At 33.5% G+C, this 7,705-nt stretch overlaps 1 long non-coding RNA gene across 1 annotated transcript; it reads right to left on the bottom strand.

Annotated features, from left to right (window-relative positions):
- Window positions 1–337: 337 nt before the first annotated feature.
- LOC134244595 (uncharacterized) lies at window positions 338–4,392 on the bottom strand. Its single transcript, XR_009987253.1, has 5 exons — window positions 4,308–4,392; window positions 3,117–3,191; window positions 1,575–1,651; window positions 926–1,075; window positions 338–681 (listed from the first exon to the last, which is right to left on the bottom strand). It is a non-coding gene; the product is annotated as an uncharacterized LOC134244595 (long non-coding RNA).
- Between the last annotated feature and the right edge of the window lie 3,313 nt (window positions 4,393–7,705).

The following is a 7,705-nucleotide window of genomic DNA, read 5'->3' as shown; positions in this document are numbered from 1 at the left end:
ATTGATTATTGCTGAATATTACTGATTAGTCGAAATGCATTTTTTGTTCCCCTACTCTGTCTGTGGGTATTAAGTAACCAAACTAAACATGCTAAGTGAATAGTTATGATGTCTTTTTCAAAATTGTGAATGCCATGGTGTCTAGTTTAAAACATGAACCAATGTCAATCATTGTAAAGTTGTTGCATGATGCTCAGGTGACCTATAAGGCCCATGGGCCTCTTGTATATTAATACAGTCTTTTTTCAAATTATTAATCAAGAAAATCTTCATTCTGAACATTATCTAAAATGTGTATTTATATGTCAAAATATGTAAAAAAAAAAAAAAAAAAAAAAAAAAAAAAAATCTGTTACATAACAATTTAGTTCAAATAGCTAGACTTAAAGTTACCATTTTTTTTTTACATCAGACGTTTACTGTTACAGTAATTAAACTTAGTTATAACAAAGGCATGGGGACCTTCGAAATTACTTTGCTATATCCGTTATTTGTTATATCTGTATAAGGAATGTGTTAAATTTATATAGTTAGGGATCCAAGTTGACTTCGCTTTATCCGTAAATTCACAATATCCGTGTTTGTACTAAACGAGTTTTGCTGTATGGGGTGTTAGTGCTGTCCAGTGAAGAAAGTGGGTTTAAAAAGTGACACTTGAAATAATCATCTTTGACTTTTTCCCTGAAATAAAAAATAACATACATCTATACCCTAATTTAAATTCATTATTTATCTACAACATTTTTTTCATGTGAAAACAAATTGATATATTTTTCACTATCATGTATTTAATTCTAAACCAATTGTTAGTATTTACACCTTGAAAAAAATACCTCAAAAATATTTTAAGTATAACCAATGGAAGATAAAAGCAACCTAAAAAAAATTTAGTGAATTTACCATCACAAACTTCAAAACTTATGACCTCCAATTTCTTTAAACAGAAATCCCTCCAAAAGAATATTGTTTGGTAACGATACTGTCTGGTGTTCAGTTCTCATGCAGGGTCATTTGCAAGTTTTCTGTCTTTGTTTATTAATTTTTTAACTGCCTCCTGTTTCTGGTATATATTAACCTTTGTGTTAAAAAAAGACAATAAAAACATAAAAACAAAGATTATTTCCTAATAACTTGCAACTATATAGTTCATTGCTGTATACTGGATACTAGTATTTCTATTTAGGGTTCCTCTATTTATAGTGCCTTATATGCAACTTTCTTGCATAAATCATACATATATGCATTATGTATGTTAGGGATATTCATACTATTTCATATATACATGTATCCAAGTACAGTTGCATAATAGCTTAATACATATTCAATTTATGAATTTGTAAATACAAGAAAAACTTTCCTGAACAAATTTTGATTGAATACTTGTAAGTTATAAGGTGTTCCCACAATTAATTTTAAATTTGCTTTTGAATTAAGTATGGTAAGAGTATATTTCTTTTGATAAATAGAACAAAAAAAAAATTCTAAAACCTCTTTGATAAAATTTTTATTAAAACATATATCATGTGTTGACTCTGTTGAGAAAATTGAATTAATTTATGTAACAGTGTACTTACGGTTGCTCATATATCCTTTATTGGTGTCATTTGTATCATTTGTAACCTTTCACAGGTGATGCTCCTGTGTCACAGTTCTAAAATGTATCAATACAATCATAGTAGGTTCTACAACCAATTTTTGATTCTTTTTTTAAATTACTGTATCCCAAAACTTTATAAGAAACAAGAGGCCCATGGGCCACATCGCTCACCTAAGCACTAAGGGTAGGAAAAAGTAGAAAATGGTTTTTTATTGTAAAGTTTAAATCCAAAAGTAGTCCCATGACCAATCATGGATTTGCTATTTTTTAGAAAATGATTTTTAAAGAATTTTCCTATATATATCTTTAAAAACTTTGGTTGGCCATTTTGGCCCCGCCCTACCCCTGGGGGTCATGATTTGATCAAATTTGAATCTACACTACTTGAGCATGCTTCCATATAAATATGATGAATGATGGCTTTGTCGTTCTTGAGAAGAAGATTTTTAAAGAATTGTCCTATATATTTCTATGTAAAAGTTTGGTCGGCCATTTTGGCCCCGCCCTACCCCGGGGGTCATGATTTGAACAAACTTGAATCTACACTACCTGAACATGCTTCCATATAAATATGATGAATTATGGCTTTGACATTCTTGAGAAGAAGATTTTTAAAGAATTTTCCTATATATTTCTATGTAAAACTTTGGTCGGCCATTTTGTCCCCGCCCTACCCCGGGGGTCATGATTTGAACAAACTTGAAACTGCACTACCTGAGCATGCTCCCATATAAATATGATTAATTATAGCTTTGTCATTCTTGAGAAGAAGATTTTTAAAGAATTTTCCTATATATTTCGATGTAAAACTTTGGTCGGCCATTTTGGCCCCGCCCTACCCCGGGGGGTCATGATTTGAACAAACTTGAAACTGCACTACCTGAGCATGCTCCCATATAAATATGATTAATTATGGCTTTGTCATTCTTGAGAAGAAGATTTTTAAAGAATTTTCCTATATATTTCGATGTAAAACTTTGGTCGGCCATTTTAGCCCCACCCTACCCCGGGGGGTCATGATTTGAACAAACTTGAATCTACACTACCTGAGGATGTTTCCCCATAAGTTTCATCTTTCCTGGCACAGTGGTTCTTATTAAGAAGATTTTTAAAATATGCCACTAAATTTTCATTAATTCCCAATTATCTCCCCTTGAATGAGGGCGTGGCCCTTCATTTGAACAAACTTGAATCCCCTTCACCCAAGAATATTTTGTGGCAAGTTTGGTTGAAATTGGCCCAGCGGTTCTTGAGAAGAAGTCGAAAATGTGAAAAGTTTACAGACAGACAGACAGACAAACGGACAGACGGACGCCGGACAAAATGAGATCAGAAAAGCTCACTTGAGCCTTCGGCTCAGGTGACCTAAAAATCATGACATTAATAAAAGATTTAATTATCTGTGGTACATGTAGTTATTAGCATTAAATTATGATGAATGTTTATTTTATTAGCATTAAATTATGATGAATGTTTATTTCCTTACCAGGTAATTTTAATATTTAAAAAAAATTCTCACCTGCTTTTTACTGAAAATGAATTCTCAATGTATCTTTTCATCTTTATTTTCATAGTTCGAACTGTATTGGTACATCTAAAAATAAATTTATCATTAATTATTAAAATGAAATAAATTTGTGTGAATACATACCTTCAAGCTAGGGCATATCATTTTTACAGGGGCATAGTATCCGGGGGGGCCAGGGGGGGCCTGGCCCCTCCACTGTTTTTCCCAACCTTACTTACACTATAGGAAATGTTAATTGAAAGCCTGGTTGGCCCCTCCACTTTTAGAAATGTACCGAAAATGTAGGATAAGAATTGGTACTAGAAGTAGTTGACACTGAGAAAAAGTTTACCTACACCCCCCCCCACCTTTTTTCCCAACCTTACTTACACTATAGGAAATGTTAATTGAAAGCCTGGTTGGCCCCCGCACTTTTAGAAATGTACCGAAAATGTAGTAGAATTGGTACTGAAAGTAGTTGACACTGAGAAAAAGTTTACATACACCCCCCCCCCCCCCCACTTTTTTTCCCAACCTAATTTACACTATAGGAAATGTTAATTGAAAGCTTGGTTGGCCCCCCCACTTTTAGAAATGTACCGAAAATGTAGTACAAGAATTGGTACTAGAAGTAGTTGACACTGAGAAAAAGTTGACATACCCCCCCCCCCCCCCCCCCCCGAAATAGGATTTTCGACTTTGGGCAACTTTTACCTTTTTTTTTTTTTTTTTTTTTTTTTTTTTAGCTTGTCAACTTTTTCAGGTAAGTAAAAAAAAATTTGCTCTGCCTGGCCCCCCCCACTTTCAAAAACGATGCTACACCACTGTTTTATACATGTATTTCATTAAAGTGTGTATATATTGCTAAAGTTAATTAAAAATTATGGGGTTTTTTTCACAGTCAAACTGAATAGAGCCTTTATATAATATGCATGTGTTTACGTCCGTCTCTAATTTATACACACTTCCCTAAATATTTTTTAGCCCCCCCCCCCCCCCCCCCCCCCCAAATAAAACACACACACACTTAACAACAATGTCGTCTGTACCCGAAAACACATATTAATTTTTCGTTTCATACACACAAACCTAAGTTACATCTTCTATTACATTCTCCTCCTAATCAATAGTTATATGATTTTCAAGAGTAAGTTAATTAATTTGCTTTCTAAAGTAAACAAACATTTCTACTTTTTTTTTTACCTGTGCCTAGGGTAGATCCATTCCTACTGATTTCCCGGTGGCCGTATCCACTGCTTTTTAGTGTTTTCTTCCATTTGCATCATAATGTACGTATGGGTTTTTAGAATAGATGGAAACCCTCTAGTCAGACTTCATAGCGAGCGCAGCGAGCGTCGCGAAGCGAGCTCAATAGACTAACGTGTAAGAACAGAGGAAATTCGGATTGAAATCTGTACATACGTCAGCCAAATTTCTCTGTGCAACATTCCCAGAATTCCTGCACTACCCAATGTCCTTTGCGCGAATAAATCAAAAATAGTAAAAACAAGTTTGGCTTTCCAGAAAGCCTGAAATGTCATCTCTTTGGTATCAATAATGTCAAAGAAATAAAACAGAGAGGGAAATATTTTAATGCAATGAATATATGGATTATTATACCTTAAGTTCCCAAATGACTTATTCAGCAAACAGAAAACTAAGCTGACAGGTATTTTAACATAAGCAAGAGCAGTCCAAAGATTATTCCTACCCACGTAGCTTAAGTATTTAAACCTTTCGAAAGAAGCCACCTATACCTACGTTTTGTTCACTTTTAAGAAAAATGAGGGGCAGGGTTCCACGCAGTGATTTAACTATGGATACTACGACAAATCTTTATATAGAAATCTCGTCATTGTCAGTTCTCCTTGTGTGGCTTACCAATTTAATAAGGCATAGTATTGAGGATCAATAAATATACGACACACCAAAACTTTAGATATTTATAAGCATCGTACTTCTTTTCTAAATTTTCCTTGGCTTTCAAGGCAAATATGCCTAAACCGAAAGTAGATCACACACTTCTAATCTAGTTCTTCTAAAAGAAAACCAGTTTACAGGCTACTTGGAACTCCTCGTGTAGATTCTCCTTTGAGATATTGTAAAACATCGAGGATTCCCGAAAAATTAATGGCGGCTTACACTAGGACTTTACTTCTGGCATACAATCTTAATGTGTCATCTCCCGAGGGAGATGACAAAAAAATAAAGGAACATTGTTTCTTACCGAAATCTTAACGAAAAGATTTTGCCTTACCTTATTCAAAAAAATACCCCCATGCCACAACACCGGCCTTCACCTTGCCCTTCGGAAATGATACAAATGACGTCACCGGAAACTTACGAATTTTGATGATATGCTAATTAAGTCATGTCGGTTGCTTCCGTGAAATAGATAAATAAATAAACAATAAAGTAAAGCATAAAAAGCTTTCAGTTTGTAGAAATCTTTCAAAGAAACAAAAAATAACTCTGCAATTTTTTTCGACCCAAATTGCACTATAGGTCTATAGTTTCAAACAGACGCTCGGCTGTCTCCGTAAGCTCCGACGAACTCCGTGACGTCGTGTGACGTCACAGGTAGTCGAGATGCCTCGTGCGACTTGATGTTTGAAGTGGCTGATCAATTTTTTAGAGTGTTTTTGATGGTACAACTGCGCTCGCCCCAACGGTCACACCGTAAAACATATTAAATTTTGTTCCAATATTTCACAAGACCTGTCTCTTTCATTTTCATTAATTGATTGATGACTTACTTTGTCACTCACAACTTAAACATCATTTTCTCATTGTTTATTTTCCTGGTGTCTGTTTAGCCACATGTTGTTAGAAACTTCTTTTGAAAGGAGAGTTAACCATTTTTTGTCTTCAGTGCAAAAGAGTCAGCAAAGGGAAATAACTCTCGGTCAATTTTCATGAAAAGTGAGGATTTCAGGCGAATGGAAAACAACATTTAACTGATTTACCCACCTCAAATCTTTTTGTATCTTTTAGATCTAAGTTCTATCTTACTGAAAAAACCTTTTTTATAAGTTGATATTGCATGCAAAAATTTCTATGCACTTGAAGAAATAGGTACCTTTGTATTCATTTTATGACAATATTTGTGTAAATTGATCTGTATTATATTAAAAACCTTGAGTTAAATTGAATAAAATTTATATGCCAAGAAACTTTGATTAGTTAGCTATAAAATGAGACCCATGTTACGTTCTCAACTTTTCTACGTTTAGGAAGCATGGAATTATTTTGCATATGGTGATGACAATTAGGTCATTTTCGCCATGGCAAAATATTTTAAGGCCATTGCTATGGAAACCAAGGAAGCACTGTCCAAAATTTACCCACCTATAGTCTTTATATAGGACACTCTTTAATATTATATTGATAAAATAAAATTCCATGATAGTGCGTGGCCAAGCATTTTTGGTCCTTAGGCCAGCATTTTTTTATTTTTAGGTTTACGAACATCAGAATGAAAAAGTCCCGTAGGAGGAGGAAATAAAAATAAAAATAAAATTATTTTTGGGATACATTATCGACTTTTCTACATTAATTTTTGCTTCTTTTTTAGTCTTTCCTAACAGGCTCCTTGCAACTGAACACATAAGAGTTACAAAGGGGAAAATAAAACCTTTGTTTATTTCATCATCTACCAGTTGGGGCCAGTGATATAAGTCTTGTAATGTTGGACAAAAAAAAAAGATTTTTTAAAAATTATTTTTTAAAACTCTTTCAATATATATCTTCATTTTTGTTTTTAATATGTGTTAGGTGAAAGTGTTGAAATTGTTCTAAAATATACTTAACTTGAGACCTAAAATAATAATTCCTTTCATAAAACAGACAGGGAGTACTGGGGAGTAGGATAGAATTTTTTTTCAATCAATTGTAAAATAACTTTTCTGGCTGACACAAACGATACTACATGCCTGTATATATTTGATTATACTTGTTTTTTTTTTAATTAGTTGAAATATTTTATTTCTCTAGGCTATTGTTTATTTTTTTCCTCAAATGAACTTAACTTCTCTGATAGTTTTATTCATTACATCTGCTGCATAAACTACCCTTTTCTGAAGAATGATACAAGACTGTAAGCTATAACAGAGACCTAAACAATGTCTCTGATAATAGCTACCATGGGCAGTTTTAAACCTGTGGGAGGAAAATAATTTACAGACAGATGACAGATACTTTTGAATATGGATACGTATTTATCTCGCCAAAATGTCATCGTGCAACAAAGTCGTCAGCATTTTATTTGTTCTCAGAACGGGTGAAACGTTTTGAATGGCACTCCTATCGATAAATATTTACATTAAACCAACCTTTAGTGCTGCTATGGACTACATTCATTACCCGCCATCATGCATTTAAAACCGGAAGTACGAGTTCGTAAATTTGAAATCTCGATCCCGACTCAAATTTGACATCGGAAAGAAAAAATTCTGTTTTTCTCAATTTTATTTTTTTTCTGAAAATTCAAAAACTTGAGCGGCGGGTTTGTAAACCTAAAAATAAAAAAATGCTGGCCTTACAGAGAATTGATGTTATATGTTCACTAATGAATATCTTTGCTCACTTATTTTACAGAAAAT

Source organism: Saccostrea cucullata, unplaced genomic scaffold (assembly GCF_032062105.1).
Source record: "Saccostrea cucullata isolate Sc308-1 unplaced genomic scaffold, CSIRO_AGI_Scuc_v1 ctg14128, whole genome shotgun sequence".
Classification (NCBI taxonomy): domain Eukaryota; kingdom Metazoa; phylum Mollusca; class Bivalvia; order Ostreida; family Ostreidae; genus Saccostrea; species Saccostrea cuccullata.
This window is presented reverse-complemented; position numbering and strand designations above follow the sequence as displayed.